General features: G+C 42.3%; 1 protein-coding gene across 11 annotated transcripts in view; it reads left to right on the forward strand.

Moving 5' to 3' along the window:
- The first annotated feature begins 5331 nt into the window (after positions 1-5331).
- Positions 5332-26265, forward strand: part of OSBPL3 (oxysterol binding protein like 3) — a 160992-nt gene continuing 140058 nt past the window's right edge. For 2 of the 11 annotated variants that reach the window (XM_059728901.1, XM_059728907.1), the window contains exons 1-2: positions 5332-5526; positions 17458-17532. The gene's annotated coding sequence lies outside the window, so the exon portion shown is untranslated. Of the gene's footprint in view, positions 5527-5737; positions 6039-17457; positions 17533-26265 lie in introns of those variants that run through there. The other 9 variants (XM_019498026.2, XM_014603191.3, XM_059728906.1 and 6 more) reach the window with 6 other exon arrangements.

The raw sequence follows: 26265 nt of genomic DNA on the forward strand, positions 1-26265 counted from the left end.
TTGTAAGGCAAAGGTACAATACCAAATTCATGCCAAAATATTAGACAAAATTCAGTAACCTTGCAACATATGTAGCAGAGACAAATACGTCTATTCTGTGGCATGAGTTCGCAAGAAGCATAGCTTTCGGGGCAATGGATAAGGAGTTTTTCTGAGCTTAGCCTAGCCGGGGACCAGAAGTGATGAGTGAAGGAGGCAAAGGGGCTGAAACTGGGTAAAAAGAGGAACAAGCAGATTTAGAAGATGGGTGCATTCAACGGGAGTATAAGAGGCTGGAAACATAACTAAAGACAGGTAAGCTACCATCTTGTTTGGAATGAATTAGTAAACACAAGACATCTTTCCCTCCTCTGCTACTTGCCATCACCTTGTAGGTGAGAGATGTTTCATTGTTCTAAGTGGTCACCAACAGCATATATTATACAGGAAAAAACGGTGACCATCATGTGGTTGAAAATGACATCACCAATGAGTCAGGAGGAGGAGTGTTATTGAGGGAGCATAGATTTCTGATAGCAAGCAGGAGAAGATGCAGTCAAGTGTCTGGGCCTTGTAGCATCCTCACCATCCCTATCTCTTGGAAGGAGGTTATAAAAAGGGTAGTGTGCAAAGTCCTCAGAAAATAAACTTAATTAATCCACTGCTTATATGGCCTAGTGCTACCCATGCTTTCTAAAAAGCCACCAGAACACTCCTTTTGGCTGACAAACTTATACCTTTGCTGTCTTGGTTCCATTTAGTAATACACAGCGCAGGAATCCTGCTTCCACTTACAAGATTAAGTTTGAGAAATCATGAAAAAATCACATCTCACTGAGAAGGGTGTACACACTGAAATATGTTAGTCTAAGAGACTAAATGAAAATATAATTGCAACCTATCTTTAATTATCCATATAAAAGAGCAAGGTAGACAGACAGCCATAGGGTCAGAGCCATGATTTAGTCTACATGATTTAATTCAAAATTACATTGGCTCAAAAGAAACTGTGTGTGTAAACTGGAGTTGCTTTTCTTAATAGCTCCAGAAGGAAAACAATGGCAAGTGGCTGTAGCCATCTGAGGAGGAAAACTACAGGCCAAGAATAAAATGAAGGTTAAGCACACAAGACAGTGTTAAGTACACAAGAAGGTTATGTACCCCAATCACCCTCACTTAAATATTATAAACTGGATGGCTTGGTTTTGATGGCCCTATTAGAAAGAAAAATACCCATCCACATTGGTACTTGATTTTTATGTAACTACACAATTTCTTTTTGATGCACTATCCATCTTATCTTAATTTAGTGGTCTTAATTTGGCAGCATAGCAGTACTATATCTCCATGTTCCCTCTATCTGGTGGAGAGTGTGACATGATTCTTGAAAGCCTGTCCATTTAATTGTTATTTTTAGCTAAACTAATAAAGGGGATCATCTAAATATTTGTTCTTTCTTTCTGTCAAACTGAAGAGTAGAGCAAAAGAAACAAAAACCTGAACTGGGCTGATCCAAGGTTATAACTATTCAGAAGGCAGATTAACACCTGTGGGCCACATTCTTCCTTGATGTAACTACAGTGACATCAATTCACTTAGCCCCTGGAATGTGTTTTGCCCATGATCTTTGCAGCAAGGAGTATGAGCAAATTAAATCTTGGTAACTATTTCAGGAACTCTGAGCATCTGATTGCCTTTAAGATGAGACTCAGATTCATATTTGAGATTGGAATTCAGTTGATCTCTGTTTACTTTTTTGTCTTTGTTGTTTTCCTTTTTATGATAGGGCTCTGAGGCATCAGATATTATGGGTACAATCCTGCTTCCATCTAAATCACTAGCTGTTCTGCCCTTGATTTCAGTTGGAGTAGAACCAGACCAAATTTATGCTGTTATGTAACAGCATATTACTTTGTTATGTAAACAGTGAGGGTTTACCATCAACATACCACACTGGCGACCTAATGGTCCTTAACCACTTTACTGCTGGACTCCATCAGACCTTTTGTGCAGCGACAGAGCTCTTCTAAGAGACAGCATCAACTTCAACTTGGTGCAACACTTAGAAGATTTTTAAAACCTAAAACTGCAAGGAGTGGTTCTACATTACTATAAAAGTCCAGTAGTTCTCAAACCAATAAACACTCCCTTGAAGTGTCTGAAACCCACAGCCTGCAGCAACTGCAACATAACAGGAAACAATCTAAACAAAAATAAAACTTATGCAATTAGCCAAGAAATGCAAAATTGGCCATAAGTTAAGAGCATGAAAAATGATAAATAAGCAGGATTGAACAGGAGTCGTCAATGTGATGAAGTGATCAACAAGGCTAACCGCACTTTATCATGCATTAGCAGATGCATGACAAACAGGTCCATGGAGGTGATGCTTCTCCACTATGCAGCACTGGTCAGGCCGCAGCTGGAGTACTGCATCCAGTTTTGGGCGCTGCACTTCAAGAGGGATGCGGAGAATCTTGAGAGGGCTCAGAGGAGGGCCACTCATATGGTCAGAGACCTGCAGGCAAGGCCCCACGAGGAGAGACTGAAGGACCTAGATTTCTTCAGCCTTTGGAAGAGAAGGTTGAGAGGTGATCTTGTGGCTGCTTATAAATTCATCAGGGGAGGACAGCAGGAAATAGGAGATGCTGTATTTACTAGGGCACCCCCTGGAGTAACTAGGAACAATGGTCACAAAGTGACGGAGAGCAGATTTAGGTTGGACATTAGAAAGAACTTCTTCACAGTAAGGATTGCCAGAATCTGGAATGGGCTTCCAAGGGAGGCGATGCTCTTCAAGATGAGATTGGTCTTCAAGATGAGATTGGACAAGGACCTAGCTGGGGTCGTCTGAGTCCAGTGCTCTTTCTTGCCCAGGGCAGGGGGTCAGACTCGATGATCTACTGAGGTCCCTTCTGACCCTAACATCTATGAATCTATGAATCCAGTTTAGAAAAGTACACAGCTCAAAACAGCCTCTGACTTTTTTTCCTGTTTACTTCTCGTCAAATAATGGTGAGTAGGAAAAACAAGTTCTTCCCTTCGAAGCAAGGGATTAGCTTTGAAAATAAAAAATCATGTGCCATGGCACCTGCCTGCCTACATCCCAGTAAACCCTACACTAATTAAACCTTACTCCCAGCTTAGTGAGATCTCGCAGTGGCCAGAGAGAACGCTACAAGGAAGCATTGAAAGCATGACTCAAGAAAACAGATGCTGATGTCAAGACTTGGGATGTCACCAACTTTGTTTTTTGCTAGTGGGTACTTGCAGGCATAAAAAAAACCCAAAACAAAACCAAACCCTCCCCGGCACTCTACTTTTAACTTGGTGCCTTCCTGTGCCAAGCCCTGTGCATGCCCAGAAGAGACCGGCTCTGCAGCATCTGTAAAGACTGAATATTTTAATAGGGCTTTTCTTTGCTTTTATCTAAAAGCTAATTGAACCAGCTTTAGCTAAAAGCACCAAGAAGTCCCGCTGATGCACCCAACCTTTACAGATCCTGCAGAGCCAGGTTGAAGTAATGTGCTGCTTCTTCTGGTAAAGTGCTTTTTTTTTTTTTTTAAATGTCTGCAAGCATGGCTCCATGAGTGCTGAGCACCTGCTCATTTTTTTCAGTAGGTGCTTGAGCTTCAGAGTACCCACAGAGTCAGCACCTATGCTTGGGAGGAGCTGGCTGCTGACTGAGTCCAGTGGCACCGCAGACTCAACTAAGCAGCTGCCTGTTTCAAGGTAAAGTGTCTCACTTTGAGAGAAGAGAGAATGGAGGAAGGAAAAGGAGAGAAATCTTAGCCTATAGCCTACCCTCAAAAGACTTGCAACTTTGGCAGAGGGGTCTGCAGCTCAAGGATTGGACCCATAAGTCCCCTCAAGATCCATGAATGAGCCATGGCAGAGAGCATCCTTGAATCGAGGAACTGCAGCTGACGGAAAGATTTAGTGCACACAGGAAAAGGGGCACCCAAAAATCAGCCTAGTGCTTTTAACCCCTTGGTTCCCATGAAGCCAAGAGGGGAGGGAATCTCATTAGTCTTTCAGGTTTGTTTCTTTTTAAACAAAGCTCAGAGGCAGAGGCTGAGCTGCACCACAGGGCCTTTAGAGGTGTTCTCCACTTGACAGAGCCCAGGACAGCGGAGAGTTCTAGGGGTGAGCTGCACACTGGGCTGAGCCAGCAGGTTGGGAAGGTCCCAGGGCAAACCTTCATCTTGCAGAGGACACTCGCCCCAGGGTTACGGTGAGTGCTAAGCCCTTGATCAGCATTGCCAAGTTTTAAATATGAAATGATCATATCGGAAGCTCAAAATGATCATATTTTTTTAAAAACTATCATATACTGAAAAATATGCAAATAGTATGCAAATAAGTTGTCTTTTTATTTACTTTATATCACTCACTATAAATCATCAAGGAGCGAGTGAGAACTCGGTCATCAAAGTTGAAGCACTTCTTTATTTGGAGATAAGCCATGATAAGAAAGGGTTGATAGGAAGTCCCAAGGTTGGCTAAGATCAAGTTGGCTAAGCATACTCTTTCCTTTAGCATCTATGCTTAGAAGTAGGATACACCATGAGCGTGATGGTGGTTTTCCTACTGGCAGGAGAAAGTCACTTTCTTGTTAAGGGTAATGCCATGGCTGAGGCAATGCATAGCTAACTTCCCACTTGAACTTCCAGTGGGAAGATCTTGGTATATGTTGACTTTATGGAAATGGGAGGCTCTTCCCTAACTTGCTTCTGCAGCCATACAGCTGAGGGCAAGTGCAACTCAGGGGCATCTGAACCCCGTCTCCAGGCTCAGATGCCCACCGAAGGATTGGGAAGCATCTGAAGTCCCAGGCGGGGGTGGAGGATGTTTGCCAGTAGTAGGGCCACATTTGGTTCTTGAATGACTCACAGATCTGGAATTAATTTGGCTGATTTGACTTGGAACATGAAAAAAATGTCCTTAAATAAAAAAAACCAACCCAAAGTAGGTTAAGACTTTCTGCGAATGACTTGGGTTTGGGCTCTGCTGCATCAACGAGCTGCCTCAAAAATGCTTGGGGGTGTAGGTTGTAGCCATGTTGGTCTAAAGACAGGCAGACAAGGTTCTTTGAGTGAATCTAATGTCTTTTATTAGACCAACTTAAATAGTTGGGAAAAAAACTTTTTTTAGCAAGCTTTCGGGTTTAAAAACTCTTGGTAAGGCTGAGGAAGTCCCTGCAGTTGGTGTGTGCTCGTCCTGGATGGAATGAAAACACTGGCGCATTTTGAACACCTCTGCTCCCGGTGCTGCGCGGTGCCAGGCCAAGCGCGCTCATTGCCGCGCACCCGGCAGCGCGGGAGGTGCCAAGCCCTTGATGCGATTACTGCGAGCCCGGGCGCCGCCAGCTCCTCCTCCTGCTCGGAGCAGCCAGTGGCAGCGGCTCCCCGGCCAGCTGGGGAGGGACCTTCTCCTCGGGGCTGCACCTCGAGGAGCCTCAAATGGGAAAGAACCGAGGCTGGGCAGCGGTAGGCGGCGCCTAGAGGCGGCCGGAGCAGTGCGGGGATCGCCAGGTGAAGTACTGAGGTACCACAGCCCGCTGCTCCGGGCCGATGCGTGGGCGCGGCGGCGGGGGGTCCTCGGGGCGCGGAAGCAGGCGGTAGCTCGTGCGATGCGGGGCGGGCAGCGCTGGCCACGGCTCCTCCCCGCCGCCGCCTCGCCCGCCCGCGCCACGTTCCCTCGCCCCACCTGTCCGACAGGCGCCGCTTGTGACATCATGGAAACAGCACCCACCCCTCGCCGGCCCGGGGAGGGTGGGGGCTAGCGCCGCCCGAGCTTTGCCCGAAGGAGCGGTTCTCTTTGGTCAGCGCAGCTGCCAATCAAGTGAGATGATCCCTGCCCACTTCCCCGCCGGCCCGCGGAGGTGCAGGTAGCGCTGCCGAGTTTATTGTTGCGGTTGCCGGCGCCGCTCAACTTTTCCCCCGGCCCCCTGCGTGGCGACCGGCTGTGCTGCCCAGCCCCGATGAGGAGCCGCCGCCCCGGGCTGGGGCGCGGGGGCTGGAGGGGAGCTCGCAGTAGCCTGCTGGCAGCTGCCTCAGGTAGGTGGGTGGGATGCAGGCGGGGCTTGGGTTGGTACCCTGGGAGTTTGTCACCCCCAGGCATTGCCCTCCTCCCATCTCCCCAGCTAGCCCTGTTGCATTTGACCCCCCCCCAGCCCTGATGCCTGGCAAAGGCATCGGGGTGTCTCCCTGCTGCCCCATGCTTCGTCCATGCCCCCTTTCCCCTGCCAAAAACTGACGGCCACCTGGGCGTATTGGTTTTACCACGCATTTGGGGACATCCCTTCCCCACCTTGGAAGGAGCAGGAAGAGGCTATGGTGTTGGACAGGCACCAGGAAAACTTCTTGGCCAGAAAGGTGGCTTGAGAGCAAGCGGGCAACGCAGGGTTTCATCTGGAGTTGGATGAGAATCCAGGTTGGCCTAAAGGACATAATGAAGAAGGGCCCTGGGCTAAGGGAGACCTACTTCTGGCTCAGGAGCCCTTGCCTGAATTCAGAGCTGTCCCTTTCCCCTGTGAGTTTCAGCAAAACAGGGGGGGTAGAGGCTATTCCTTCTTGTCCAGTTTGGGTGTTAGGCCTGAACTGAACCTTTCTTCCCCTAATAAATGAGGAATTTTTGTCTGTTAGTATAAATAAAACACATTAACATATCTGTCTGTATATTCTGCCTACTTTCTGAAGGCGTCCTAAAAAAAGAAATGGGATTTAAAAAGAAATGGGATTTAAATATCTGTGTAGTCATCTCTTGAAGTCCATTGAGATCCTTGGTTGTGCTTTGTAGAGTATATTATTTTCTTTTTTATTATCAACCTATAAAAATACCTCTCCCTACTTTGTATTGTGCACTGTTCAGGATTTTCATGATTTCTTTAGGTCCTGATGTGTTCTATGTGGTGCTGAAATGGATCTAATTCTAGATTAATCAATAAATTAAGCATCTGTTTCAAAAATTTAATCCTGTATCTGTTACTAAATCCGCACGGCTGAGAGGTGAATTTCCTCAGAGTGGCTCAGCAGGGAGCCACTGCAAATTTTCCCCTCTTGCTGTGTGCTTTGGAAAAATCTAGCTGGCAGCCAGCTGGCTGCTAAATGCAACTCCAGACCTCTTGAGCATATCTGCAAGTCCATCACTTTAGATGACTGTGTAATTCTTTTTCAGAAGTATAAAAGAAATTGCCCCCACCCCCCCCCCTTCCCTCTTCAAGGAATTGGGTTAATTGGATCCATTAACTCTCATTCAATTTCCAGGTTAGTGTAGAGTAATTTCTATTACAACTTTGAGCAGAAAATAATCTGTTTGAGCCCTTAAGCATTCTACTACTTGTACCAAATGGTGTCCTCTTACCTGACATTTTGCTAACTTATTTTAGTAGTATTAATACTATGTGCCATTTGGAATAAGTATAAAAGAAAACACTTAACTAAATCTGCTGCTTTAGAAGGTAATATGTCTGGTTTGTTTTTTTTCTTTTCTAGGCCCTTAAGTACTTCAAGAGTGCTGTTCCGTCTCTGCTTTCTTGAAATGAAGGGACATGGGTAGCTGCTTGTATTTGTTTTGTTTCTTGACTTTCATTGATTAACCACAGAGTTTAAAATGTAATTTTAACTCTGTTTCAGCAAAGTTCTAGCCTAATTCAGTATTTAAAATGTAAGGAATGTTTAAGCAAACTGTAAGGCTTCAGATAACCACAATTCTGATTTCCATTAGCTTTAATGCATCTTTTAGTACCAGCTCTTGATTGAAAAATGTAACATATTAAATATTGCTCTAACAAACCTTTCTTAAATTGTACTGGAATAAGATGCATACTTGTGTAGCTTTGTTCTAGTGATTACATTATAATGCTCTTCATTCTTTATTCATTAATATCCTTTATTGTGGCTTCTTTTGGTTGGCCAGATTTTGCTATCTGTGGGACTGCCTCTGTGTGTCTGCACATGTACAGATGTGGGTTGTGGGGGTGGGCTGCTGAATTGGGCCTAGAACAAGGCTGAAAGTTACTGGCATACTTGCCAAGGACAGGAAGTATTGGTGAGACTTCAAATAGGATTAATTTATTACAATGACTATCACCTGGTTCATTCATACAGCACTCTGCAAATGCAAGCACTATATATCAGTTCTACTCGTGCTTTGATGAAAAGAGAAATAGTTAAAAGTAGAGGTGCACCGATTATATCTGTTGCATATTGGATTGGCACTGATAAAAAGGGAAATTTATGTTATTGGCTTTTTTTTGGCCAGTGTAGCCAATAATGTTCATCAATAAATATAATTAATTATGCCTTCTGGCTGGGGCCCTTGAACACCTGGGTTTCCTCTCGCCCACAAGGCCAGAGTCCCCGGATGCCTGGGTTCCCTCGGGGAAATAGTGGGTTTCCCCTTGCAGGCAAGCAGTGTTCCAGCCTGCAAGGGGTCCTGCTTGGGAATGCCAGGAGTCAGATGTAGGGGGCACTGCACGCACATGTGTGCGTATGGCCAGGAGTACAGCCGGGCAGTGTGGAGAGCAGTTCCCTGCAGGTAAGTCTATGGAAGGGAAAGGTGGGGGGAAGGCAGATTGACTCCCTGACTTGAGGAAGGGAGTGGGGCAAGGACTGGGGGTGCTGCCCAGCCAGGGCAGTGCATGGGATCCAAGGAAGAGAGCAGGACATAGCTGTCGGTGGCTCATCCGGGTGGGGGGGCGCAGCTCCCCACCTCTGCGTGCATCCCCTGGGGGAGGCATGGTGGGGCATGTGCGTTCCCAGATTTCTGCATGGGGTAGATGCAGGCCACTTGCTGTGGGTTTGGGGCTCCGCTCTGCTGCCTGTGTTCTGGGAGCCCTATGCTTCCTTGTTGCCCCCCTGACCTCCCGGCAGCAGTGGGGGCAGTGAGTTGTGCCTCCTGCTGTCGGGCAAGCAGGGAGCGCGTGGCTGGCATGGGGCTGCGGCAGAGCAGAGAACCCCAACCCCACAGCAGGCACCCGCATTTGCCTTCGACCTGCTCGGCTCTGCCCCACTTAAGTGCCCCATGCTTAAAAATGGTGGCAGCAGCACTTGAACTGAAGCTCACTCAACAAGCTTTAGTTCAAGCGTCCCTGCTGCCATTTTTAAGCAGCAGGATGCTAATCCCCTGGATGAGCTGCCCCCAGCTCCATCCCACTTCCCTCCCTGGCCCTGGGTGGCTGGGCAGCATCCCCAGCCTCTACCCTTGTCCCATTCCCTTCTTCACCATGGGGGGCCTTGAGCTGCCCACACCCTTTCCCCTCCAAAGACTTACTTGCAGGGAACTGTTCTCTATGCTGCCCAGCTGCATTCCTGTAAATTGGATATCACAGGGGTTTTCAATATCCTTCCTCTACATATATATTCTCCAGTGCTCTCTACAAAGATTGAAATGTAGCATTATTTTGGCAAGCTTAGGTCTTCAGGATTCACATTCTTGCTAAGAAAGGAGTTCTTAGTTGCTGTTAGCAGTTTATACATTACTTGACTATTGAGTAGGAAGGCTTTCTTGGTTTGTAGTAATTAACTTTTAGGCTAAATTTCAGCTTTTTGTGACATCCATTTCAAAGGAATGTTGTGATGGATGAGGCAGCAGTATGGGGACATGTCTGTATAAGTATGAGCCAGCTTTGTTTTAGAAGAGGCTTATTTACTCATACAAACTTTTATATTCTGATCCTGTTGCCAAGTTTCCACCAACATCAGTGAGTTCAATGGCATTGGGATCTGGCTCGTCGTAAGCACACAAATGTCATTGGCAGAAGCCTGAAAGCTCCATAATATAGTAAGTAGCATGTATTATTAAAGGTGATGTAAAGGCCAGTCTAGGTGAGCCCAATGCTCCCATACAGCACTATATGAAAGTTAAAGTTTTATGTCCTACACATCTTCAGAAAGCTTTTGCTTTCCACTTATCACCACAAAGCGTAGTATCCTAAGCTATTCTACTTGGAAAGCTAAAGATTTGGAAGCAACATGCAGAATAAAATGACTTTCTTTTTATATTAGAGGTGCTACTCTATTTTTCATATTTAATTAAAATATTTATTTTATTTTCTATAAAGCTAATGGAGAACTGCCAGGCTGCAAAAAATGATCCAGTGCTGGTAGGAATATGCATTAAAAATGAACAGAAGAATCTAATAATTGGCATCCACAATGCGTTTTCACTTTTACATAATTTGGTACACACCTCTGATTAGGGCCAGTTTGTTTCTTACAAAATGTTACCAAAACAAAGTGCATCTGTCTTTGCTCTTTGGGACCCTTTATATATATTTTTATATATATATTATTTGTGTGTGTGTGTGTGTGTGTGTGTGTGTGTGTGGGGGGGGGGGGGGGTGTATAAATATATAATAATTCTGGTATTTTAGAAGGGGTATGTTGCTGTGTTAGTATGTATATAGATTTGGACTCCCACAGCTGTTCTTAGTAGAAGATGCATCTAAATCCATGCATACCCAGGAGGAGTGTGTAGAAATAAACAAAGAACTACTGTAATATGATGAAACCATAAATAATCTCTATGGAAGTGAGCAATGAATTAATGTCTTCTGCAGGGCGTGGTACTCCTTTTGTTGTGGTTTTTTTTTGAGGGGGAGATGTGTTGTAAGCTAGGCACAAAACAAAAAAAGGCAATTGGTCGAATTTAATTTTCAGCATGTAGTTTAATATGCAAATTAGCAAATTGTTCCTGGAAGTTATTGGTGACCTGTATAAGACCATAGATAAAGCCCATAGAGAAAATGTTATTATGTTACTCAGAAATCTAATCTTGACCTGATCCTGAGATGCTGAACATCTGTCACTCTTACATACTTCAGCCTCCATCCCTAACTTGCCCATCTTGCACAGCTGGAAGCTGCTTATGATTGATCTGTATCTTTTAACAGAGAGAGAGTCTCATTCTTCTGAAATGTTTTTAAGGTCGAGACTTAATACTTTTGCATACATTTCTATACTGTAGTAAAGTCAAGCCTATGGCAATTTGATGTCTCAAGCAACTTGCAACAAATTTTTAATTGGGGCACCTTTTTAGAGGCAATGTATGCAGTGTCTCTCTTCTTTGGATGTAGGTGTTTCACTTGTATTACATAATCCACAACTAAAAACATACATTATTAGTCGGTACCTACCTCCTTCCCCTCCCCCCCCCCCCCCCCAAAAAAAAAAAAAAGGAACCTTACAGCATACAGTTTCAACAAGCTGTTGATAGCTATAGTACTTTCCTTGACAGGTGTTGGAATATGGGATTCTACATGGTCTACTTTGCTTCAAAAACCACTATGAGATTCATAGTCAGTTGTCATATTATATTTTATTTGTAATATTTTGCTGAACCTGTGTTGTCCTAAGCATCTGTTTAAAAATGTAGCAAGTCAGTGCAGACTTCTTGGGGCTGAAGTCATGTCTATGATCAGCTGTAAGCACAGCAGAGCTTTACTCATTGCAGCCTGTGAGTGCTACCATGATACTAACAATGAAAGAGCATTAATAACTTGAACCGGTTTTGGTGTGGCAACCACTGTGCAAGCTTTGCTGTGCAGTCCTGCTAATGCCTCAGCCTCTAACTACAGACCGCCTCTCATTTCATTCTAGCTCCATCCTGACTTCTCACAGAAATAAATGAATTAATGTGAAGTTCAGTCTCTTCTTAGTTCTCAGTCTTTTCTAAGTTTTCCCGGGGTCTAAACTATCACTTGGAGTGGAGGCTTTAGTTTCATTATGAATTTCTCGTTTACTAATTAAGTCTCTTGTGTGTTCTGCTGTCTCAGGATGTGTGAGACCTGAAGATTTAGCTCAACAATAGAAAAGGTTACTGTATGTATGTATGTATGTATGTATGTATGTATGTATGTATGTTGGGGGGGGGGGGTGTTGCTTTTCAAACACTTTTTGCTCTCCCCAACCCCCTGCCCCCCCTCCAAAAAAAACAACCAAAAAGCCCAAACCTGCATGACTTATTGGTTCAAACTGAATTTCAACTTCTCCACTGCTGTTTTTCTGTTCAAGAAAAGACCCAAGTTCTACCATCCCTGTCTAGGGCTACACTTTCCATGAACTTTAAATCACCTGTTTTCCTCCTTTAATTAGTGTTCAGTGAAGGGATTGTTTCAGTCACCCCTTTTGAATGTTCCTCCACCTGTCCTGTGTCATAATGCTGGACAGTCTTGAAGTTTGTTCTCATGTTTAAATAGCAGCCTATTCTCAATTGTCATCAGCAAAATCTCGCTTTTATAGTAAGCTATTGAGGTATGCAGTTAGTGCCTGTATCACATCTGTCTCCTCTTGTTACATGATGAAGCCAGTATCTATGCCAAACAGAAGAGGACAGCATGCATTCTTGTTTGATAATGTTTGATTTATAACTGTTTGCTCAAGTATTATGTTTACTTTAGTGATGCATGCCGCACTTTGATATCAAATTAAGTATTTTTGTAACAGTGTAATGCTTTATGATGTTTGAGAGGTGGAGGCTGTCAAATTTGAGACTTTTCTTCTGTATCAACAAGTGGCTTGTTTGGTTTTGGGGGGGGGGGGGTTCTTTTTTTCCAACAATACTCCAGGTTGAAAACTGGCTAGCTTTTTCCTTTAGATGCATTTCAGCTATTTCCTTTATTCTACTTAAGACAATAGTTAGGAAGATATATGCTTCTCAGTAACAGAAACACCTTACTTGTTGTTGCAATTGTTTAGGTCACCTTTTTTGGAATTTTTTTTTATGCCAAAAATTTTTTTTTTTTTTAATTACTAATGCTTGTATTGAACGTAGTTAATGTAGAGAGATGTTAAGGTCTAGGGTGTGTTGCAGCTAAACTTCATTCTTCTTCCAGTTATATAGTCCTTGTACTAGCCTCACGTGAACAAACCCACACTGTAATCCTTTGTTTGGCCTACACTTATAAACTCCCTCTTGCTCAAACTGTGGAAGCAATTCAAGCAAGTAAACTAGCATCCTGTCAGCTGCAAGTTGAACCATGCATATGTAGGAAATTCTACTCATTTATGTACACACAGCCAGTGTAATTTTTAATTTGGCTAATTTTATATAATGGGCTAGTTGTTTTTTGGGGGGTTTTTTCCATGCAAGAATCCACTAGGCTGGGGAGCAGTGTGCTTGAGGTCTCTGAAAGCAGCACTAATTAATTCTTTTAAGAGTTATCCTTTGTTGGTAAAATATCTGTTCACTTCCGAAATAAAATATGGAAAAATATTATGGGGAAAACCATTTCAAGAACAGTCTGACAGATTAAAAAAGAAGCTTGAGTGTTTTCTTTGCATCTTCTCTCCCTCATTAGATGCCAGTGAAAAAATTCCCTATTATATTGTGAAGGATCAAGAAAGACCAGGAGACTATTTTGCTGAAGGGACATAGCATGATAGACAGAAGCTTGTTCAATAGTCAGAGCTTTTAAAGGCTTTTACAGTATTTGAGGAGAGTGACCTGTTTTATCTTTTGATTTCCTCCCTCGCCCGTTTGCTTGCACAGGGAGAACTTGAGTCTGATTGACAGTGTAGCCCCTTACGGCTATTCTGAAAGTATAAAACAGTTCTTATAGTGAGGTGGGAACACAACTTACCCTAAAGGGGCATCAAGACGCCCTAGTGCAAATATGAATCAGACCCTAACACAACTTTGCTCCATGAGAACAAAAAGAAAGTGCGTATGACACTCCATGAGCGCCTTCAGATAGCAGGGCCTATGTAGATCATCTGTGTCGGTGGGAATTCCTGGAAGTTACCATCTAGTAGTTGCTGTTTGGTATGTGGGGAGTTGAAAAGGATGACTCCAAAAAGATATATGGCCCTCTCCTATATGAACTGGTACTACTGGGTATGTTTATAGTCTTGTTTGGATTTTGTGGGGGCTGTGGGGCAAACATTTGGCAATGGAAGAGGAAACCTTGCAGACGCAAGTCTTTCTCAGTACTGTTCATCCAAGAACAACATGGGGATAGAGAAGTGCTTCTTGCAAGTGGCTGGCATGTTTTTCCTTTTAAAGTGATTTTTGCTGAAATGTTATTACTAATAATATATCGGGAACCCTAAGATATGTCTAAGCCATGGTGGCAGTGTCTGGCAGGACAATCCTGAGCTTATTCCACTTACTTGCTCCTGTTTTGTACTTTGGAACCAGAAATGCAGCAGTGATGCTGCTCCAGGGCATGACTCCCTGAAGCTTTTAACCAGGTTGGAGATGGCGTGTTGAACCACTGCAGGAGATACCACGTGAGTTACCTGATTTATTGGGTTGGAGCAGGTAGATGCAATGAGTTTGGGAGTATCCATACTGCTGCCATAGTGTAAAAATAGACTTGTTTTTAGTCTAGGAGATGAAGCCCCAAAGAATTGCACAGGAGAGAGCAAACCAGGAAGCATGCCCAAGGCATAGCTGTAACTAGTTGCCAGTGTTTTACTTGTTACCAGAGTTGATTTGCATGGTAAAAGGCTAAGTGGGTTTTGCTGACTCAGTAGTGCAGGTCCTTCATTATCCCACTGGGATATTAAGGAAGGGTAGGATCTAGGCTGGGGCAGAATAGTCCTATTGGAGAATATGAGGAACATGTCAACTTCAGTCAAGAACATTTCAATTTCTTTGGGTAAGCCAAACACCAGGAAGTTGTTAAGTTTGGATTTTAGTATAGTGGCTGTGATTGTATAACTCACAGTGAACAATGTCATGATCTGTAGTGTCAGGAAGCTACGCTACACACTTTAGCAAAGTAGACTCTTGTTATTGTTGATCTTGGAAGGATTGACATGGGGGTCAGAAACACCACGTGGTATTGGAAAGAGCTGACCAATATGAGCCTAGATACCTGCTCTTGAACTGTTAGAAGTCATCAAAACCATTGCAGTTTCTGTATCATGTTGTTCAAAATCTAAATTTGATTGAGCTTAGGGTCTTGGGAACTTCAGATACGGAGACTGGAACTATTTTGCCATAACAGGCTGTTTGTTTTGTTTTTTTTGGGGGGGGGAGGGTTGTCTGTTTTTGTTTTTTTTTTTTTTTTTTTTTTTTTTTTTAAAGCTTTTTCTTAAAAACAAAAAACAACTTCCCACCTCTCGAAGAAAAAGAAACCCTAGAAAAATGGGAAGCTTTGAAACAAGGCAACATTTGAAAAGTTGGTCAGTTTGAAGCAATGGCTCCTCAAACCAGAAAGTAACAATTGCTTTCTGAGGGAGAACAGATTTTTTTTTTTATGCCCTCCCAAACTAGTGCTGATAAGCAACTGCAAATGCAGTCCTATTCACAAATAACTTAGAAGTGGCAGTTTAGTGGTCCCCATGGTACCACCAGAGCTGCGGAAACTTAAGACAAGTAAAGCCTGTTCACTTGCGTTCAGATTAAACTGTCTTGTCTGCTAAGAGCTAATTCTTCATTACAAATAAGCTCCTTTGCAGAAAACATGCAGGGTGTTTTGTTTTTTTAGTCAACAACCCACCCGTAACTGAAGAATAAGGAATTGCAAAAGTGTAGGGTGGAAACAAGTGAAGGGATCATTTGGGGACCATCCTTCCTGCACTCAAGTTAATGATAGTTTTGTATTATTGAAATGGTTTCCTTCTCCAGCAGAGTGTTTTATTTAAGAGAGATTAATTTGTCCCATCAAATAGTGATGTAAAAATGTCAGAAATGGATAAATATAACTCTGGAGCTGATGCCAGGTGTTTATAGTTTCATGTATATAATATATACTCCTTGGCTCCCACTGCACTTGCTGTCTGACTCTTCTGTATACTGGTATTCCATCTTCGAGCTGTACCTTACCTTCATAATCTCTTTTGCACATGTGAAGAAAGTGTTAAATGTTACTTTACCAGAGGAACAATGCTGTATGTCTACAAGCTGATTTTTTCCTCTATCTTTGAACTCGTTATGTAACTCATTGTATTGGAGATAATCTTCAGTGAGGTATCTCTGAAAGGATCAAACTTTGAGTAATGGGACATTAAACAAAAATTTCTTATGCATCAAATGTTATAATGTTTAGTTTAATTGGTCAGGCTTTTCATGAGCTGCTTTGAGTCAGCTGATTAGCTGTAACAGGAAAGAGATGAACTTCCTGTATACTCTAGTGGGGTTTTAGCCATCTTCATTTAAAAAAAACAAACAACAACTTACAAATTAGTGAAACAGTAATGAAGGTAATGGATATATACTGACATAATCACAGTGCTGCATTTCTTGCCTTTATAAGTACTGTGGAACTTGCCTGAGATGACAACTGATTTCCACCTGAGACACAAGTCAGCTGTGTTTGTAACATGGTTCAGCTGTTGAAGCCACTCAGAGTACTTTCATAACCAAGAGGGCTATTTCACAGCCTTGATAATCTTCACATAATGACACCTCTTCCATAATAATACTTCATGTTGCATTACCAAATGTACATTGCCAAATGAGCTTGCATTATTTATCTTAACAAGATTGGAGTATGTGGGTGGTGCAAAACAGTCCTTTGCTCAATGCACAAAGACAGTTCTTTACCTTGGGTGCATTCAGATAAAACTAATAAGTGGCTGCTTAATATGAATAGCTTTCGTGCATGGGGTAGACTCAGCTCAGTGAAGAATATATATTATGTATGTATGTATGTGAAATCTAATGTCTATGAAATATCTTGGATGGGAAGTATTTTTTCTCTGTCTCTTATCACAGCTTGTGTCCCTGCAAAAGTTGAACTCTTAAGGGAGTTTTATCCCTACCTAATATCATTGCTTAGTAGTCCTCAAATTTGTTGCCATTCACTGCATGAGAGAATTTATTTTTGATTCGGGGGAAGAGCGCTGGGCATGCATTTGTTGTTATGTTAGTCCTTGTATCACTGTTTGCCAATAAAAATAATTGCCGTCTCTGTTTGCAACTTTCCAGTTCTGAAATGGAGGATGATGGGTGGGGGGTTGGGTAGGAAGCAATCAAAAGTATAACATGTCTGTTGTGGGGTTGGTTTGTTTGGTCTTGGAATTTTATTCAAAAGGTACTTTTACAAACTCCTTGGCCATCTACTTCCTTTGTACTGCTCTGTGGCTTTTTCCTTTTTAAAAAACATTGGCAAAGTCTGAATTTAGAGGGCCATATTTTTCTAAATAATTATGAATGCCATTGCAGCACCTGTACGTAGTTCATCTGGGAGCAACAGTAAGCAAATTAACAAGGCTTGTGAAGTACTACAAATGGTAGAGCCAAACCATGGGACAGGGAATTTAAAAAAAAAAAAAAAAAAAAAAAAAAGGTTGGTAAAGAAGAGAGAAATCACTGGTTTCCACTTGGACCTCTGCCAAATGTGATACTTGGCTTGCTCTAAAATGTACTAATGGGTATAAAACAATGAATTCCACAACCTATTATTAATAGTCCATACTTACTTGAATAGAAGACAACCCTGATTATAGGATTATCCCTCCCCCCATTAGATTCTATATATGGAAAACTTTATTTATTTTATTTTATTTTATTATAATTTTTCAGGTTTAGAATCTAGTTACTGGAGATCAGCCTAGAATTTGTCTTCTTCCCACTGCTACAGCAGGGAAAATGCATCTGGTAGGTCACTCTCTGCTTTGCCCCAACTTTTTTCCCTGAGATCCCCTTCCCCCTCTCTTTACTGTCAGACCTGCTTTACCTGAGCTCATAGAAGCCAGGGGTAAATTTAAAAAACAATAACCTTGAAAATAAACATGGCTGTAGCAATTTGCATATAGTACCAATACATTTTGTTCATCCAGAATTGATGCATGTTATCTTTTTTGAAACTTCTGCAAGTTCTAACATAAGAACTCCATAAACATTTTTGAGCAGAACTTTGGCACCTGCTTATATGTAGTACAAACTACGGAAGATATCAGTCCACAGGCTTATGACTTACTGCATAGTTCATTGGGCCAGGCCCCATGAGTCGGCAGCACTTCAAGCTGTGGTGACCTCACAGCTCAGCTCTGTGTATATGTGTGTGTCTACACTCCAGATACCACCCCCATGACTGGAACTAGGTGTTCTTGCCACAAGTCCTGGGATGCTCCAAAAATGTATATGCAAATGAGGCGCAGAGCAACCTGGTCCAGCTTCACCTCTTGAAGAGCAGGGCCACACTAATTGTATGTCCCAGGCTGAGAGAGGGGCATCAGAGGAATTCTGTTTGGGACCCTATTTCATGATGTTTGCCAGGCATTTAAGGCTGGTTAGGAAATGGGAATAATTGGAAAAGGGACAGAAAGGCACAGCTCAGCTGTTGGAGTGAAGAGGAAGTCAAAATGTATGCAATATTGTATTTCACCATTACTTGAAAAAGTCAGCTGTGAGGGGGACTATACTTAATGAGCATTACACATGTCTTACACAGATGGGTTATACTAATCTATTTTGTGTTAGTTTCCTATCAGTATCTCAAATATAGCATTTTTGGCACCAAACAGAGGATATTAGGGCTGGTATTGCAGTATCTCCAGGTGCGGTGCCAGTTCCCTGTAGAGAGAACACCCACCCTCTTTTTTTAAGGGATATGGACATAGTTCCCATCAGCATGTTGGTACAATGTGGGCTGTGAGTTTTATAGTCATGCTTGGTGTTGGCTGTATTTAATCAACCTCATAGTTGGTTTCTTTTGCTAAGCACATGCTGCTTTTGGCAACAGTTTGATAGACAGTGTATTAGTAAGATTTCCTTGTATGCAATTATAAAATGAGGGGCGCTTTTCCCCATGGTGACTTTTGGAGGGGGTGGGGGGACATAGACCTTATCTTGTATTTGAGTAATTATGGTCAATAGATGGAGATGAGGGAAAAACAACTAATATAGTAGTGAGGAAAATTGTTTTAGGACAAGACCTCAAATTTATAAATGTAAACTGTAAAGGCTTACAAGCTGAGGTGTAGAAAGTATCTGATTGCTGAATCCAGAATCATATGTAATACTATAAACCCTGTCTCCAAAAGACATGGAGCTATAGGGAAGTGCAGAGAAGATACTTTACTAGTGATAGACAGGAGTATAGTGCATTGTCCCTTTAAGGAGTGGAACAAAGCATCCATGTGATTTTGAGGAGAAGTGAGATCATAGTGTGATTATGACCACATATGTGAACAGGAAGTAGAGCAAAGGACTTTAATGCAGCTAATTCACAGTTTAAAGCCAACACATTACACAGGTGATGAAAGAGAAGCAGTTGGTACGTCTGATTTGAATTAATCTTTTGAAATGTCTTCTCTACATGTTATATTGATGTGTTCTTGCTTATACAGGCAGTTAGAAGGATCCCACATTTATGTCTGTAATAAAACTTAAAACCATCTTGCGCCATGATTTTTGGAATATAAAGAGCTTAAGCTTCTATGCACCTACATTCTAAATTCTTTAAAACAACCAAAATTTAAAAAAAAAAACATTTTGGGTGATTTCAATATTACAGTTATAAGTTGGGTGAATATATAGTTCTATTTTATCCCCCTTTTGTATTCTTTTTTTGCTAGGATACAAGAACCAATTTTTGTTTAGCCTGTCAAAATAAGATAGGCTCTCCATTTCCCCCTTATCCTAACGGCTATTTTCTGGACCTGTTCCAGTTTGAATCCATCTTTATTATTTGAAGATGGCTGATCAGCCATGTGGTGTTCTATCTGAGATCTTCTGGGTGTTGGTTTTGCATCCTGCACCAGTAGTTCTAGTGTCTTCATTTTGTCTGTGTTCCTTGCATTTGTGTACTAACATTTCTGTTGTTCTGTAGGCTGCTGGCAGACATAGTGCTTTAAGATCTGATTAACTAGTTAATCGCATCTTAAATGGTAACCCAGCCATGTGTTCAGGCAATTTAACGGTGGAATAAAATGAAATAAGCCACACAATTATTCCACAGAGTATGCTTAATAATTTTGTGGCTGGCTTCCATTGTGCCTTAAATTGAATGCGTGGCAGGGTTAGAACCCCCCTGGGATCTCCACTCTGCCCCAGTGCGGTCCCTACTGGCCAACAAATCAATTGATTGTCGGCTGGCTCTGGAGACAACTCTGGAGCTGACTGCAGCCTCGGTGCAGCCCTGATCCAGTCAACAATCAGCTGAACATCTGCTAGCTTTGGGGACCATACTAGGCTTGACCAGAGGTCATTTGGAGCCCTGGGGCCATCCCAATCCAGCTGACAATCAGCTGATTGTCAGGCACCCAATTTTCAACTTGCCGAAGCAGGGGGAATTTGGGACTATGATCCCACACTCCCCTATGCTGACAAGTGGCGTGCAATTGAGACTCGATTCCCTGATCCCAATTTGAATGTCTTGCCATGCATGCATGGCATTAGAGGAGGCATGAGACTTTGGGATTTACCATTCCATGATCCATAACTGGATTAGAGTGCATTATACAATAGCATTAATGTTTCCGCATCCCTACTGAAACTTGCTCTCCTGATGGATCCTAGGATTGCTTTCTGCCTTTTTTTTTCCATGGTTGCATCACACTAGTGGCTCAGTTACCTCATGATTGGTATACCTAGGTGTTTCTTCTGTCTTCAAGATCATATAATTCATAGCAGAAAGTCTTGTTAATCCCTATATGTATAACTGTTTACAGTGAAATATCATCTTGTTTCTATTAATCCAATGTGCCCAAATTCATTAGACTCGCTCCTACTTCTTGTCTAAGTTCATTAATAAAAATATTAAATGACAGTGATCCCAAGACCAAGGCTATAATGACTTCCCTCTAATATTCTTCTACCCTATCCTTCCCTTTTTTTACCTTGTTGTTACTATTGTTTGATACTTACTGTTGTTGTTGTTTCTCCTTTAGCTAGTTCTGTATTCGCCTTGCATTCTTCAAGTAGACCTGAAAAGACAGGAAATACAAGAGCAACATGGGAAATTAGTATTGGGTGCTTTTACTGAAGTCCTGATTTAGAGCTAACACATTTCCCTTGTCTGGAAAATAACTTATCAAAGAAAGCTATCTGGTTAGACTGGTATGACTTACCTTGATAAACTGTGTTTGCATTTTATCTGGGGGTTTTTTTCCATTTTCCTCCTTCTGTTTAAGGATATGTCTATGCTGATATTCATGGCTGAGATTTGTCTTCAATTAACCTGATCAGGCCTACCCCCTTTACCTTATAGTTCATACCAAAGGTCACTTGGTTGCCATTTTTTCTCATGTGTGGCACGAATATGTATCCCAGGCTACCTTGTGCCATGCAAAACTATGCATCCTTCTAAGAATTGGTCTCCTGATTACTGCTTAGAAGGAGATACAAAAGGGATGCAGAAGGATCAGAAGATTAGAACAGGAAAATGTGGGATTTCTATTGGTGGCCTTTCTGTGGTCAAGGCTGCAGTACCACAAAAAGGGATGGTTTGAGAAGTAAGTGGTTATCAGGGTTGACCTGCTAAATTTTCAGCTGAGAATTTCCAAGGTTGGAATGGACTGCCACTGGGGATTGTGTTCATGGGTTTGTAGAATAAATGGTCATCCTGTATAGGATTGAGAGCTATCTTAAAGTAACCTGAGTATCATTGTAGACATACCTTTTGAAGGAAGAATCTTTAAAAAACAAAAAACCCACCCTTATATATTGTTGCAATTAGATTATGGGCCTGTATTTGTTCATATCACATCTTCCTCGTCTATCTTAAATATAGGTGCTGTCTTTTGTTGTTTTCCAGTCATATGGTGCTATCTTGAATTCAGTAGGTTTGTTAAAACCAAACCAAAAGGAAAAAAAATACTATAGCCATTCCTACAGTTTCACATTCCAGCTTTTTTGGAACTCTGGGATGGAGATCATCTGTTTCCTGACTTGATTGTATTGGTGTGGTTGGTTGGTTGGTTGGTTTTGTTTGTTGCTTTCTTCCTGCTTGTAGTAAATGTTATTTCCAGACCCTCAGTCCTATTAACTATTTCCCTTTTTGGCCCCATGTTCAACTTTATGCTTCTCTTCCTCCTTGAAAGATGAAAGACATTTATTTCATTTTGGGGTCATACATATTAAGATTATCTTTGATTTTTCTGTCCTACCCTCTCACTGAAGAACAACTATTTTTTTTTCCGTTCTCTTTAAGTGAACTAGCTCATACAAGGCTGGATTAGCCTCCAGTGTGAGTCGCCTTCTTGGTGAAGAAATCTGCCAACTTTCACATCCAGGAATATGTGGGCCTTACCGTTTATTAGTAGCATTTTTCCTCCAGTATATGGAAAGGAAATTAATCTCAGAATGAGACCTATTCCCAGTAGGTTTTTCTTTCTCTTACTGTTAGATTTTTTTTTTTGTGTCTATATCCAAATATGACTCTGAAAATCTACACCACACTTTCAGACATACCTCCAGGGAACCTATCTTTCCTCAGTGTCTTGACCTATTCAGATGCAGTTTTAGCTATGCTATGTTGTTTTATTTTTTAATTAAACACATTTGTTATTGTAAAGTGCTACCTCACCATCTCTTTACCTCTTCTGAACAGTGCATGCCCTTGTAATAGTTGTCAGGAATAGAACAACATATTTCTATTATCCTTTATAAATATTTGATTTTCCATCCTTTGCCAATAATTTGAGTTCCTCTGCTTTTGTTGCCCACTTTGTTTAATTAGAGCAGTGGTGTCTACCTTCCTGGCCCCGTGGGCCAGATGAGTACTGCAGGGGTCAGTTTGTGGGTTGTCAGGTGGGCTCAGGCTGTCAGCCTTACCCTGTGCACTGGCCCAGTCTAGTGCACACAGCCATATCATCTGGTCCCTGGGGCCCTCCACAGGTCTGGAAATTTGGCAACAAAGGACCAGCAATTAAACTTGTCACTGCTCCCCTACTGCCAAATTTCTGGACTTGTGGGGAGCCCCACAAGCTGGACAACATAGCTCTGCAGACCAAACATTGAGCACCACTGCATTAAAGTACAAGCATCTCAATCATTTCTTACTGACTGAATCCAGTTCCCTAGCAGAATTAGGCACAGTCCTTTTGCTGATTGTATTGCCTTACTGTCTTCTCTACTACCCATGACACTTTGTCATATGACACATTTGTCATATCCTTACTTACCTTATTTCTTCCCCACCCCAACTTTTTCCTATGTACTAAAGCCAAACTTAAAGAGCATCTCCCTGCTCCCCACACTTTATTAGTTTTAAAGCTTTTTTTTGTCAGTTATGTAAGCTCAACCACAAAAAGCTAGTACCCTGGAACTTAGAGTCCATGTGTCAAGTCTACTTTTTGTGATTGGATCACCGTGGTAAAATGTCCCAAAACCTTCTTTGTAGCACCAATCTGTAAGCCATCTCTTTATCTTTTTGTCCATATCTCCCCTATCAAATCATCTCTCTGACTCCTGGGAGGAATAGCTGCATTGAGGGCAGCAATAATTGTGGAGGTGGTGTTGTAACCAAGGTTTAACATTTTTACCACCCTTCATGAAACTTTACTCTGACCCTGAACATCAGAGTAAATGAATTTTTTAAAAGTGAGAAAATCAAATAGCTAAAATACCAAGAGGAGGAGAAGAAAGAACCTGCAAGTGTTTGGCAGCTTGACTCTGGCATAAGTTATCCTTAAAGATGACTGTCAAAAAAGGGCCTCAAATGAAGCAAAGGGTGCTGCAGGGGACATTCAACAGATACTGCTATGTTTTGAGGCTGTTATCATTTGCAGGTCATTGAACACCATGGAAAGTGACTGGAAAAAAAACAATTTCTAGGCTGTCATCACTATAATTGGCAGCATTAGGTAATTGTTCTGTTCTGTGGATAAAGCTTATTGTCAGAAAACCCCAGCTACTGTATTGTGATATTGTACAACACATTTAATTAGAGTTTATAACTTGGTGCTTCCATAAAGTCTGAGAAACGTACTGAACTTCTGGGGTGCCTATACACATGCAATGAAGCTGCTCCGATATACTATAATTACAGCATGTCGATTAATCGAGTCTGCTGGAGTGCGGTAATTACCGCACTCCAGCAGACTCCAGTGTCGAATGTATCGGCATCCCTGTGCTGAAAACTGGCAGCAGGGGTGATTTTAATTAAAGCTCATTAAAGTGCCTCCTCCCATCACCATTTTTCAGAGTGGGGATGATGATAAATGTGACTCTCTGGGTGCTTTAGACTGGCTCCAAGAAGCACTCTAAAGCTTCCTGCCCCTTGCCCCCTTCCCCCACTCCCCACACGCCAGGTGCATGTATTAACAAAATTAAGTGAGTCAGGACTTGTGAGTAACCTTTTTCTTCCCAGCTCTCACATGCTCACTGGCGCGCTCTCTATCTCAGGAAGAGTACGTATTTCCTGTGTTGTTCACAGAGCCAAGACAACAGATCCACTTCTTCTTTCCTAGTTGGGGCTCCCCGTCTTTCTGTCCTGCTGAAATCCACTTTCTTTTTTTCTTGTGCCTGTTCCCCGTTCTTATCAACTGTCCTTTTCTCAAAGTAATTCTTTTCTGTGGTATCTGCTGTGGTTATAGATACGAGGATGGGAAAAATACTGAAGGGATCTCCTCCCTTACGTTCCATCATGATCCTTGGTGCAAGAGACTTCTTGTAGCTGACAGTATGTTTGTTTAATAAAAATACGTGGGAGTTCATTCTCAGCAGTTGCTCAGCAGCCTTGGGAATCCCCACCCCCTTGTGGTCAGTCAGAACCTGAGCTTGGAGATCTTCTGCAAGAGCTGTAAAGACCTTTATGATTTGAGGGTTGGGAGGGGCTTTTCTGGAGCACTTATTATTTTAAATATTTTTGTGGGGCTTTTAAAATAATTTTTATCCTGTTTTTATTATAAATTGCCCCGAGCCTCTTTGGGGAGGGCAGGATATATATCTAATAAATAAATGAAAGGCACTTGAGTACTCAAGCCTGACTGACTTCACCAATTCCTGATTTCTCTGTTTTGCTCCTATTTGCTAGTTGCCTTTAGTTTTGGGTATTAGCAGAACTAGGGGGGAAAATGAATGGCATCAGGTCACTTACCTCATTCCCTTTCCACTTTGCACATTCTTTTTATAATATCTGTTGCAAATGCATATACTCTTAAGTGTATTTTATATATCTATACATAATAGACTGTTCAGTTTGGCTGAGACTGGATTTAAACCAGGAATATCTTCTGCCAGAATAGTATAGTTTGCAAGAGTGATACAAGAAATTACAGAGTAGAAGAAGCCTACAAAACCTGCTCTCTCCATACTGATCTTTATTTTCAGTTTAATGAGCAAGTCATTGTTCTTGTTGTGTAAGAAAATGTATTAAGAGTAGAGAATAAATGTAGATAATAGTCTACCTAAAACAAAAACATGGTTTTAGTCTTCAGGCTTGTCTAGGCACTAGGAAGCTGACTGCCCATCTTGTTTCAACTAAAGTTATAAATACTAGCCTTAGAACATTCATGCTTCAATACAGAACTCTGCATCTCTGGGCTTCCTTCAATTTTTCCTTTTTTTAGACTGAAATTAAAGAACATACCGTTCTTCTAATCCAGTCTGCTCTGTAGGTGGGGATTGGACTGGCAGGGCACAGAACATCTTGGGTTTGCTCTAACATTTGTAGCATCTTGGACCTCCTCTTTTTTTCAAGGCAAACTGGCTAAAGACAGAAGTTACACAAACCAGTTTAAATGATCAGAAACTGGTTTAAATCTGTAACAGAACAGAAACTCAGTGCACATAAACCAGTTTCAGAATGGCTGAAACTAGTTTAAGATAAACCTGAATGAATGTAGGCTTAACTGATTGGGGTCAAACTGGTTTATGAAACTTCTGTCCCAGACCCCTTCCTGGTTCAAGTTAAATCACAGTCCCTGAGCATCCCAGCATGCTTTCCAGCCCTGGGCTGGGCTGGGTTGTGCTGTCTGCTGCAGAGAGCAGTGCTGGCCTCACCCCTCTGCTCCCTGGCTGGAGCAGTGAGAGCTGGCTGACAAGGGGAAGGGGGGCACAAGCTGGGCTGGCGATGCAGCTCAATGCCCCCCTCCCCCCATCCCAGGCAAATCCGCCAGGAAGGGAGCTTAAACACCCCTTCCCCTGCTCAAACTTACTGCTGGCTGCAACTGTGGACTACAAATCCCAGAGGCACCTGGAAGCAGGAGGAAGTGATGATCAACCCTGCAGAGTCCTGCTACTGTAATTCTGAACTGCAAATTCCAGAGACCTTGGTGGGGCAACAGGAAGAAGTGAACACACAACCTAAGATCCATGCTCTAGTGCCCCCCAGCTTCTGGCCTGAACCACTGCAGTCATGTGGCTGCATTTCCTGAATCCAAGGCATGAATGGCATGTGCCCCCGGTGGCTGGGGGGCACAGCTGTGGTGGCAGCGCGGCAGC

The sequence above is a fragment of the Alligator mississippiensis genome, chromosome 5 (genome assembly GCF_030867095.1).
Source record: "Alligator mississippiensis isolate rAllMis1 chromosome 5, rAllMis1, whole genome shotgun sequence".
NCBI lineage: Eukaryota > Metazoa > Chordata > Crocodylia > Alligatoridae > Alligator > Alligator mississippiensis.